We start from the raw sequence: 12,611 nt of genomic DNA on the forward strand, positions 1-12,611 counted from the left end.
CTGGAACTTGATGGAAAATAAGGTGTTTGTTTGAAATGATACAAACTAAACAGGTAAGCAAGAATTAACCGCAAAAACTACCTAAAATCGCGAAAACATGCTTCTGAAACATACAGCTCAGAACCGGGTACCATTAATGGGGTACTCGCTTCCTCGGGTTTCATGCCAGCTTGCCAGCGTGAGAGTGCAGCTACGTTGGCTGAATAGGAAACACAGGAGACGTGTAGCATTTAAATAATATAAGAATGTATAGTTTCTAAAGAAATTCTTATTTTGTGCGCCTGTTTGTATTCAGTAATTTCCTGCCAACATAAATGTGCAATGCACCAGTTTAGCTGGAGCAGTCAAAAGAACCGTGGACGTGACAGTCCAACTGTATTGCCCCTCGGAAGCTTGTCGATGACTTTGTCTTACAACAGGATCGTTAATGATACAACTTTTTTTCTTGTTTTTGTAAACGATTATGGTAATGACATAATTAAAGTGCCTGTGGAATTCTGCGTAATGTATTCAGAAATAAATGGTGTGAGCGACCAGTTACGACTAAATGAAGCCTTCCGAAAAAAATGCAAAATAGTGTAGTGACTGGCCTATCAACTTTAACGAAACCACTTTTATGATAATTTTGCGCAAGCGTTGCAATCTGTATTTCCAGTAATCGCCAACTAATATCTTACTCTCTGGGGTTGAGCATTGAAAGTATCTTGGTATTTTGATTTCTAAAGGTCTCAGGTGGAATAAACACATTAGCGCTGTGCGTACGTCTGACAATTAAATGCTCTTCTTTCTCAGGTGGGCTTTAAGGCTGACAACTTATGAGGTCCACCTTGTCGCGTTTAATAATTCTATATGAAGAAGTCAGTACCCACCTTGTGAATGCCAAATGGGGATGACATACAGCTTCTAGCGCGCGAACACTTTGCGTACTAAGATTCACCTCGTAAGGCGCAAATTCATACTTTAGAAATGACAATGGAGGGTTCTTTCTTCCTAAAACCCCATAAAGCAAACTAAAGAAGAAATATACAAATTTTCTGCGTTGCAGCGTGAAGCTGCTACAGATTCACTTACGGTTCCGCATCTGGAAGGTGTAGCGGTGAAAAAAGCATTGTAACAAGACTCGGCATTTTTGCAGGTAAACCCGAAAATGTACTTGGTGAATTTCACTAGAGAAATAAATTGCACCAGCAAGACTCAATCTATGAAGCTTTAGCAATTATCACAGTAAAAATCAACCTTCTACCCACTCCCTCTGTTCCCTTGAGCAGAGCTCTCCCAGCTGCGTAGCGGCTGTTGCTACAGAAGGGAGTGGAAGGTTGGTTGCTTGGTGTCCGTCTTGTCTCGTCGTGGCTGCTGCTGCTGCTTGTCAAGGATGGAGACCAGCGCCTTCTGATACTTTGCAACAGCTCGACTTTGTATACAGGACCTTACGTACAAATTTACAAGACCCTTCACTGTTGGGACCTTCGCATGCTACCTCGGCAGAGCCGATAGTGCAGAGCACTGGAAGGACTCGGGAGCCTGGTTTTAACCTGGCTCCCGAGGCATGTAAATTAAGTAGCGCCGTTATCACGAAGGTGTGCAATCGATTCAGCCTTATCTTCGTCCGGACACTTTGGAAATGACATAAAAGTATCCGTCTCGTCACGCAGCCGTTATGCAGTCACTGCTATGACTTTCTGTTCAAGGGATGTTTAATTATCACCTAGTTTAACTGAATGCGCAGGCTTTACGAGTTGAGCAATCATTAATTATCTTCCACTAACCAATTGTTCCGTTGTCTTGTATGGCAATAATCAAGTGCACTTGATATAAACGATGGTATCTACTTACCATTCATACTACTGGCGACTGCCGACAGAAAAAAAAAGAAGCATAAGAGATTCAAGCTCTGAACACCATTTCTTAATCTGCAACGTACATATACCATATTTCTGTCTTTGTTTGCATGTAAAGATGTCGAAAGTGTGACTGTACAGCTCTAGACAGTGACTATTTGAAGCACAGTCATTGGGCTTACTTTAAAGATTTGCTTCTGAATTCATAGCTTCGAATATCTGAAGAATTATATGGTTTTGCAGTGAATTCAGCCAGCGTGAATGCTGGGACAATGAATTGAGAAGCAAGACAGGGGAGCTGTTCCACACTCTCTCTCAAGATCCACACCCAACCAGTTTGAATTAGTTTTGATTATATAGGTTGCCTAGTGAAACGTTCCATACGCCATACTACTAAATATATATGATTTCATAGGAGAATATACGAAAATACTCTAACTCCATACAGAACTTTTAATTAGGTTGGCAGGACATGCAACGGAAGGGAGCCAACCATCGCATGCGTCTTGGAGGAAACATGTCGGATAGAGTATGGATTCGGTTGATGATACGTGAAAATTTTGCAGGATAGCCACAATTTATTTACTACATCTGGAAATCCATTTCCATGCTATGAGAAATTGGTGAACTGCTGTGAATTTACAACTGGAAGGTGCATTGACACTAAAAGTCGGACATTTGCGTTTTCGTCTAAAGGAACCAGCAGGGAATATAAGGAACTGGTGATTATTGCGTTCAAAATAACATGTAATTCATTAGGTATCGTTAAAAAAGATCTAAACAGCGCGCAGAGCTTTTAGGCGCCTTTAGAGAAGATATGCCGACACGAAGTATTGATGCGAATACTTTGCTCAAGTTCGTACATGCACCTTCCCATTTGTATGCTGGGCTTTTGTGCTGGCAACGTCACGGTGTGACGCGGGGATCGTGAACTCTTAGAAACGAGTGCCTACGTTGGCAAATAGCGACGAACCGAGGGCTGATTTCAGGTTAAATGTGAGGGTGAAGGATGACGCTGTGCTTGTTGGTGTGAATAATATAGAACTATGGAAGATAAGTAAATATCAACAGTAGCGAAAAATTCGGATCAATGTCTCTTATGATTTTTTAGCGTTCCTGAAAAGGGCATGCAAATCTTTATGACCACCACGGAAAAGAAGTAGATTTTCAGAGTATGATAATTGTGAGCGTCATCCAATTGGTAATTGAACGCTGACGTCACACCTATCAACTGCAGTGTGAAGGGCTCTCGCAGTGATCTCAAGATTACCTTGTGTTGGCTTAGATAGTGTTTTATTCCAGGAAATCGTTTAAGTTCATCATCGCACTCAACCATGTTCTCTCTTCATCTGCATTTACCATCTTTGATATTCATCCGAATTCTCTCATTGAAGGTTGGATATCTATGGGTGTTATGTGTTACGTGAGCTACTGAGGTCAATTTATCTATCTGGAATATTCGCTGAGCCTGTGTGTTTTTTTTATCCATAGTGGTTGTTCCTTTATATCAAGCCCATCAATTATCGCTTCATTGCACACAGCGTAGTTGAAGTTCTGGAGTCTCTATGCGATCCTCCAGGTTTCTTTTCTGTGGGGAAGAGAAACTGTGAAAAATGAAGTGCTCGTATACTTTACACTTTAGGGATACCGGCAAGATGATATGGTGACAATCTGGCAGTGGTTGGCGCATGCGCTTTAGCCCATGTACTATTCTTCTTGATCGTTTTTTTAATGAGTGGGCTTATTTGCAGTTAATTGAACTATAGTAAGAAATGCTCTCGTGCGGAACCGGAAGTATAGTTCCTGTCTTCATTCTCTTGTGTGGTTGCCACATCATGGCGCTCTTCAACGCTTGCTTATCTGGCGGAACGCATCGAAGAATAGGAGCGTCTGCGCAGCGGCCGAATTTAAGCAGGCTTAGAAGGATGTTGTGACTAAGATGTGTGCCTTCCTGCGAATGGTTCTACGTTTCTGCTATGTCGTAATTTGATTGTGGACTTTGGCCAGCGGAAACAAGCATGCACCTACAAACCTATATTTCATGTTTGTAAACAGGAGTAGGTGCCGTCTACATGGTGAAGCCCTTGTAGTGACGTCAAGGCACGTAGGCCCCGCCCAGCCTAGAGCTCACCACCGCCCTCTACGATCACGTGATAACTGGCCTGCAGCAGCTTCAAGACTGCCTCCGAGCACAGCGCGTTCGGAGAGCGCACGGAAGGCTCCCCTAACACGTTGTTTACAAACCCGAACCCTTGTTTACAAACATAGATTGAATATGTTTGTAGGTCACTGCTTACACAGTGCGCCTAAATAAATAAAACTGAATGTCGCTTTTGCCAGCAGTGCTTACCCGATGACTGAAATTGCGATGACATGCCTGTAACGTAGAACGGAAATAATCCCGAGAACAAGTTTGTTGAAAAGTTACGGAAATCACAAAAAAAATGACACGTGCCAGGAATGAATGTGCTGCATCTGAATTTTCAAATGCAACACATTCGTTGCTGGAACGAGCAATTTTTCGGCCACCTCTTCAATATTTTCAGTCGGCTACCCCAAAATCTGGCCTTCAATCTATTATCATGCACAACGGGGAATAATACTAAACCAAGTTTTGTTAATGCCGGTGATGTGATGCTCAGCAAACTCCACATCTACTACACCAAGCGAATAGTAGCAAAGCACATTGACTCTTCAAGCGCGTTTGCCTTTGCGATTCACGTAACGGTGGACGGTATGGTTGACAGACAGTTAAGTCGTAGGATTTAATTTGGCGCCACGATTTATACGAAACGAATGTGTTAGTAAGCAGTCAAGGTGAATTTTTTCCCACTGAGTGCTAAATGGAAAGTGCAACAGCTGTTTCAAATTATTCGGCAACAATGACCCTACCTATATTTAGTTGACAATGAACAATTTTGTGTATATATACTATACTTAGCGATTACCATACAGTCGACGTCAAAAGTTCGGAGACCACTATGTCTGGCAAATAGTCAAAATATTCAGAAAGATGTGTCTGCATTCGGTTGAACTGCCGAGTAAATTTTGCTAGCGCGCTTTGAAACAAGGTGGTACAATAAGTTTAAGGCTCGCTGCTGAAGCAGTATTTGTTAAAGGCCAACTCCGGCGATTTTTTGAGGTCAATGAATCTTCATGAAATTCGCTGGAGACGTTTCTTTGCACATTTTCATCATTTATGACAAAGTACAGGTTTTAGGGATGCACTGATCGTTTGCAAAGAAATTTTAAATATTGCCTCTAAAAGCTCACCTCACTTGCCAGAATTATTGGCAACACTGGCTGTGTGACGTCATGTTTGACATGTCAACGGAAGTGACGCAGCCGATAGTATCGCTATTTTTGCCGTTACAGCATTTATTGTGCTGTCCACAAGGTGACGGCGGCGGTGTCGGGCACGGGTATAGCACGGGAATGCTTTCTTCTTTCTTTTGTAGTGTTCAGGTGATGCTTTACTGGACTGGCTTTCACAGTTTTTATACTCCGTGCCGGTGGAACCAGTATACGGCCTCCGGCTCTACCAAATAGTACGTCATACGCAGACAGGGCGCTCGGTTGGGTTTCGGTTTCAATATTGCACATTTTTGCTTATTAAAATCATTTTCAAATTTCCTGAGCATTTCAGCTGTTGGGCTCGTGAGAAGAGTGTCTAAGGAACACAGAGACATCATAAGCTTGACGTGGTAAAAAAATCGCCAGAGTTGGCCTTTAAGCTTTACTTTTGTTTTGTGCTGTTTAAAATTTCTGACGCGGACTGCACATGCAGCATGTATGTATGGCTCATGCGTGCATGCGTGTAAAAGCTCATATTAGCTTTCAAGATTAGAGCAAATAATCGAATTCACGACTGAAAAATTTTGCGTTAAACGAGTGTAAGCGGCAGAGGAGCAATTCGGTTTCTGAAATAACTTACCTGATTGCATCGTTGACATCTGAGCTGTAGTGCAAGAAGTTCATGAATTAGATACCTTGTAGATTGTATTTGGTTGAAGTTAATTATTCGACAGGGGCTGCCGGTACTTACACATGTTGAAGCCGGTTTACTTGATCAATGTCGGTGAAGAGTCAATAAGTTCACACAGAGTTGCCGGGCACTCTGCGTGCGTTGAAAGTTGGAAACAAAATTTTAAACAAATACTGGAGCGCCCGACAATCAGCGGCTAGGGCATTGTCTGGAAATTATTGAGTATGTGTCAAGTTGCGTAGATGATTGATTAGAACATGGGGTCTACATGCGATCCCCCCCTCTCCCCACACTCACACACATGCACACGCGCACAGAATCGCTAGCACAGCTTCGATTCTCAATGCCTAAATAAACTCTTACCCTCAATAACTAAACTGTGCGTGCTCACAGGCTCACAGTTCTAGCCATTACTTTTGTAAAATGGTGACGGGTTACAATGAACGAATTCACATAATTTGTAGTAATCAATCTAACAACTCATTCGCCCTTATTTGAAATAAACGGATGCTCCCATGTCGTGTGAATGGAATGTAACTTTTTACTCTAACCAGAACCGCCGACTTCATGCCAGTTTCGTATTTTAGAAGAGTTTTTTTTTGTTATTATTGCGAGAGCCGGAAGTTAGTGCTAAACCGAAAGTGCTTGTAAGAGCACTTCCGGTTTCAGCGTCATTTGCTTCTCGTGCGAATAAAAAGATGACACAAGGTGATGAAAAACGAGGATGCTATCATGCTCTGCTTTGACAGCTTTGCTTAGTCAAATAGACCTGAAAGCGAACAGTAAAACTTGAAAAGTGAGGGGTGGCCTCGCCCAGATGACCGAAGCGCGACTTCAGCGAATAACGAAATAATCCCACTCTTGCTCTCGGCACGTCCTCCGTAGGCGAGGCGAACGGCCATCCTGGTCATGAAGCCAGTGTGATGTACACACCCATTGGCGCCAGGCTTGTCTGCATCCGCGTTTGAGGAGGACATGTTTCCGACTGTTAAAATACTAAGCGACTCCCCTTGCTCCGGTTTTTGTGTAGTAAAGTACATTAAAAGTGACCATGTAGATTATGGCTGCGACCACACTTAGGCGGTGGGCCCAACTGGACGTCGCAATACACCGCCCGATACGACAACAACAGGATGCGACCTGTGAAACAAGATACCTAACTCACAGTCCAGTGCTCACTAGAGCACTGGCATGAAAGAGAAGAAATGATTGGTTTCGGATTGATGAAGCGATGCTCACAGTTACAGGCCGACGCTTTCGAAGTGGGGGTGGGGTGGAGGAGTCCTCGAGTCGAGACCAGTATACCGTCGCGGTTGACAGAAGCTCAAGGAACGAGATCCAACGGTCGCAAGAGGTGCGTGCTCCGCGAGGCTCACGAGCGGTGGCTGTTGCTGTCGTTGTTTACCCCTAGACATGACTAATATCCAATAGAGGGGATTGACTCATTGGTGGGTGAAATCGTTCAATGATATCTGTACTTTACTATACGTAGACGCTATATAGATAACAAGTTCACTTGAAGTGGTAGTTATTGATAACGAAAAGTTCAAAGCAAGAATTCAGTTAGGTACCCTTTTAGTCTCGCTTCCACAATGGCGAAGAAAACATTCCCATGGCTTTATTCCGCAGCAATGACCCCCAACGATAAAATATTTGATTCTGAAACTTCCAGGTTCAGCTTGCGAAGAGGAGGTAATATTGTTTTTTTCCAGAATGGCGCATTCCGGTGACAGAATAAAAAGATATGGCCGATAGTTTCCTCCAAAAGGTGGTTGGTGTGGTTGTTGTCGCGTGGTGAAATGTGGTTTTTACCAACAATGGGAGATCGACTAGACTGTAGTTTCTAACGAAATATTAGTAATGGTCGGGAGAGTTTGCCCCGCAGTGACAAGATATGATAGTAAGAGTCTTTGTATGGGAGGGTTCTGAAAATTCTGACCATCTATTGTTTTTGATCGTGCGCCCAAATACAAGTGCAGGGGCCTTTAGCATTTCTCGTCGAGCAAAATGCGCTAGTCGTTATCTACGAGTCAACAGTTTAGCGCAGGAACCATTAGAGCTCCGTCGCGGAAAGTGTATAAATAAAAGGCCTGACATTATAAGATTAGAAGCCCTTGTTTTGCGGCTGAAAGAGGGAACTAGTGAAGCTCGGCGCATGGGTGACTAGTAAACAAATTTTGATTTCTTGGTTTCCTTTTTTCTTTCTTTCTTTCCTTACTTCTTTCTAGTTTTCCGTATTTTGTTCGTTCGCTCTTTCTTCTTTCACTATTTCGCTGTTTTTTAGGGTATGACTTTGTTCGTGTTAATTTAACGCTTCCAGCCTGTGACCTGCAGGGTGAGAGGCATACATGAGTGAGTGTGTGAAACAAGTTTATTTGATAAGCAACAGACGTGAGTTAACTCGTACTTCTTAAATTTTCCTTTGACCACTGCTGGTTACTGCGTGAAATAGAAAGTAGAGTTATTGACCAGAAACCGGGCCCGCCGACCTCCCCCGACATATCGCAACCAGTCTCTTCTTTTTGTTCTTGTTGCCCTTTACTTGTGGCTCATACCTACTGCAGGGGATCCCCCCGCTGGTCGCGGGATCGAATCCCGGCTGCGGTGGCTGAATTTCGACGGAGATGTTGTAGGCCCGTGTGCTAAGATTTGGGTGCACGTTAAAGAACCCCAGGTGGTCAAAATTTCCGGAGCCCTTCACTACGGCGTGTCTCATAATCATATGGTGTTTTTTGGGACATTAAACCCCACATATCAATCAATCACTGTGGGGGATCGGCCAATAATTGAGTGGTCGTACAAACTATTATTTGATTTTAGAGTGTGAGAACTTACCAATTTTTTTTCCCTTTTGTTCTGTGAGAAATAAAAATACCATCGCAGGCTGTAGATGAAGAGGAAGAAGAATGTCTCTGTTACAGAATCGATACTTGGCCGATACCCCTGAGTGGGTATGAGCCATGTTTGTGGAATCATCATTATCCTAATCTGGGTTCACCAGTGTGAAAGCTTGCGTGGCTGTGCGGAATTATCTTAATGAATTCAGCCAAAGGACTAACAGACTAATCTATAAAATTATAACTTTCTATGAAGACTCATGCATAAATTTTATTTTATTTGCCTTTTAAATGGGGTTTTAATTTGTCCAATGTATAACTGATAAAAAAAACAATTTTTTGTATATTTGAGTGAGCATCGATATTTCATTCCTAAATTTCTAATATCTTCACTCTGCCCCCCCCCCCCCCCTCTTACTGAAAGTTCCGTACCATTTTTATAAGGCCGCTCAGCTCTTGGCCATTCCAGGACAGTGGGTATGAGCCACAAGAGAAGGCGAACAAATACAAGAACAAGAGCAGCAGCAGCGCGCGTGACACTCGCGCAATCGTTCGCTACCCCGACCTTAGGACCTCGTACCTTTGTTTCTCTGGACACCAGAGCGGACACCTACTCCCACTTTGTCACTTTTCCGACAAGGACACGTCCCACCTTCCACTGTGAGTGTTTCACATTGGCATCGGTTACTTTGTAGAGTTCTGGGTGCGGCAGTTAGGACTCTGTCTTAACCCGATGCATGCTTTCATATCTTGTTTGTTTTGGGAATTAGAATCTAGTGTTGCACCAGCACCGTATGCTCTCACGACGCTCCAACAGCAGCTCTGCGTAACGCCAAGAGCTTGCGAAGGCACAGCGCTAGAAAAACGTGTTAAGGTCGAAAACTTCGTTGTTTAAATATGGCGAACCCTCTGAACGGCCAAGAAATCTGGTAATTCCAGATCACGTACCAACGTCACTCCTTATGTATGCGCTTTTATGGCAGCTATGCTAATTCCCTTCAGCTTAGGGGTGTACGTACACATATGACAGGTTATTCAGCCAACGTTAACAAAACTTGGGGTGTAAAAAAATTTTCAGTCTTTGAGTCTGTTTAGAAAAATTATTGTATTATTTCAACAGCTAGATTTACGTCAGCTCAAAGTGTCTGGCTATGTATGTATGTATGTATGTATGTATGTATGTATGTATGTATGTATGTATGTATGTATGTATGTATGTATGTATGTATGTATGTATGTATGTATGTATGTATGTATGTATGTATGTATGTATGTATGTATGTATGTATGTATGTATGTATGTATGTATGTATGTATGTATGTATGTATGTATGTATGTATGTATGTATGTATGCATGCATGCATGCATGCATGCATGCATGTATGTATGTATGCATGTATGTATGTATGTATGTATGTATGTATGTATGTATGTATGTATGTATGTATGTATGTATGTATGTATGTATGTATGTATGTATGTATGTATGTATGTATGTATGTATGTATGTATGTATGTATGTATGTATGTATGTATGTATGTATGTATGTGCATTCAGCCGCGAAAGTTTGCGGACCACGTGAGAGCGTGCCTGTTTGCGGTGGTCCTAAACGGCCCGTTTGAATTACGTATCAGCATGCCAACCACAGTCGACCGCGATTCCGGGCAGTAAATATCGTCATCATGATGTATCGATTTCCTAGTGTCACCCAGTGCACTGTAAGTTCTTCGTTTTTGTAATGACGTGTAACCTCGTTTTGTTAAGGCGTAACCGTGGAGTTTCATCTGGTAGGTCATAACATTGGTATTGTTGCAAAAGAAACCAGGCCTACTGACTCCCAGTGGTGTGCCGTTGTTTACAGGTAACTGTATGCGAAGAATATCAGCAAAAACTACGCTCTGATGTGTGTCGAACTGTTACCGGGTTTGTTCGAACGGTTTCGGTACGAACTGCGCCCCATACGCGTACGTTGATGCACTGCTCTAAAAGTGCGTAGCCATGGCTGCCGATGAGCAGGTCGCGTTAACCAGAGCAGCGAACATTTGGGCCCAGTTGTAAAACATACTGGCCGTCGGTGTGAGGAATTGCGGCGGTCTTTGGTCGCTGACGTAGCGGAAATCTCGCTTGCGTAATTTCCGCTACTCCAATGTGTCCCCACGTGTCATGGCCCCGCGTTAGCGTGATACGTGAGCTTTCGCGGTGGACGGTACCGATTGATTGATATGTGGGGCTTAACGTACTAAAACCACCCTATGATTATGAGAAACGCCATAGTGGAGGGATCCGGTAAATTTCGACCACCTGGGGTTCTTTAACGTGCACCCAAATCTGAGCACACGGGCCTACATTTCCGCCTCCATCGGAAATGCAGCCGCCGCAGCTGGGATTTGATCCCGCGACCTGCGGGTCAGCAGCCGAGTACCTTAGCCACTAGACCACCGCGGCGGGGCAGGTGGACGGTACCGTGGCACTGGCCTAATTATTGGAATACAAAGCATCGTGAGTGGCGCATCGAAATAGCCCAACTGCGGTGGTCTAGTTGTTAAGGTACTCGGCTGCTGACCCGCAGGTCGCGGGATAGAGTCCCGGCTGCAGCGGCTGCATTTCCGATGGAGACGGAAGTGTTGTAGGCCCGTGCGTTCAGATATGGGTGCACGTTGAAGAACCCCAGGTGCTCGAAATTTCCGGAGCCCTCCACTATGCGGCGTCTCTCATAATCATATGGTGATTTTGGTACGTCAAATCCAACATATCAATAAAGGCACAACAAAATAGGACACACAAAAAGGAACAGACTACCTTTGCTGTTGCGTGGCGCGTCCGACGCGACGCGACGGAGGGCTAGGGCCTAGCGCCCGGAGTTCTGAAATGTCGCAGAAAGCTTACTTTTGTTTGTGTTTTTATTTTTCATGCGCACAGTGTACGCCTCCGCGGGCTATACTCTTCAGCTGTTGACTGCTTTCACTTAAGCAGTACTGCTTGACCATGGGTAAGTTTCAGCTGCCTGATTTTGTCATGCATGCCAGAAAATTAGTTTTCTTTGTTTTTTTTTGAGGGAGACAATGAAACGCTTCTCACGTCCGGTTACATTTTTACTGCAGGTGACTATGGGGCATCACCCGAGGAGCCTAGTAGGTTCAGTCACTGAAGACGTGGCTTCTTTTTTATCCATTCTTTTTTTTTATCTGTACCTTTGGCTTTGGGTCTCGGCGTGTTTTTTGAGACAGCGTCGCGCTAGGATTTCATAACCCAGTCACTTTACTCAGATGACCACATTAACAGTGAATACTGGCACGCATCCTGAAAGAGTCGCGAGCTTATTTCTCAGTTTCTGCCAAAGACGTGCGTTGATAGTGAAAGAAACGTAACTAACTTGTTTGGCAAGGTATTGGTTGTATTGTTATTAGCCCTACATTTTTTAGTAAGCATTTGCGTAATCGTTGATTATCTAGCAAGTTGACATGCGCGTGCAAAATAAAAGTAGATATTGAAGAACGCGAATACAGACTTTCACTATACGCTTTTCTGATGAACATATGATTACAATACGTGATAACGTGGAAATGGGCGCGGCTTCTTAGGGGCTTTAATATTTCAATAAATTTCATGGATCAACGCATTGTGCTAGACGTAAAAACATTCATGAATATCGCTAAATTCCTTTTTTCAGTCAGTGTATATACAGCCGAGTCGACAGGTAAGGAATGCTTCAAAAACTTTCTTTTTTGGTTTACTTAAAGTGAACTTTGAATATCGCACTATCTATGGATGCAAGTTTCCGGGAGAAAAATTCGCTCGTTCAGGCAAATAATTGAAATTTGCAAAGGTGCATTCAGAAGCCAGGCGAGCGATGTAATATTTACTCAATCTGCACACTCATATGTCTGTTGCTCCATTAGATTTGTCAAGTGCTGACAGTGTGCATTAGACTTGATATCTCTATATTGTT

General features: G+C 43.4%; 1 long non-coding RNA gene across 1 annotated transcript; it reads right to left on the reverse strand.

Annotated features, from left to right (window-relative positions):
* Positions 1-4,188: 4,188 nt before the first annotated feature.
* LOC142774404 (uncharacterized) lies at positions 4,189-7,174 on the reverse strand. The gene is made up of 4 exons (XR_012886384.1): positions 7,063-7,174; positions 5,884-5,955; positions 5,773-5,796; positions 4,189-4,215 (listed from the first exon to the last, which is right to left on the reverse strand). It is a non-coding gene; the product is annotated as an uncharacterized LOC142774404 (long non-coding RNA).
* Positions 7,175-12,611: the final 5,437 nt, after the last annotated feature.

This window comes from Rhipicephalus microplus, chromosome 10, assembly GCF_043290135.1.
Source record: "Rhipicephalus microplus isolate Deutch F79 chromosome 10, USDA_Rmic, whole genome shotgun sequence".
NCBI lineage: Eukaryota > Metazoa > Arthropoda > Arachnida > Ixodida > Ixodidae > Rhipicephalus > Rhipicephalus microplus.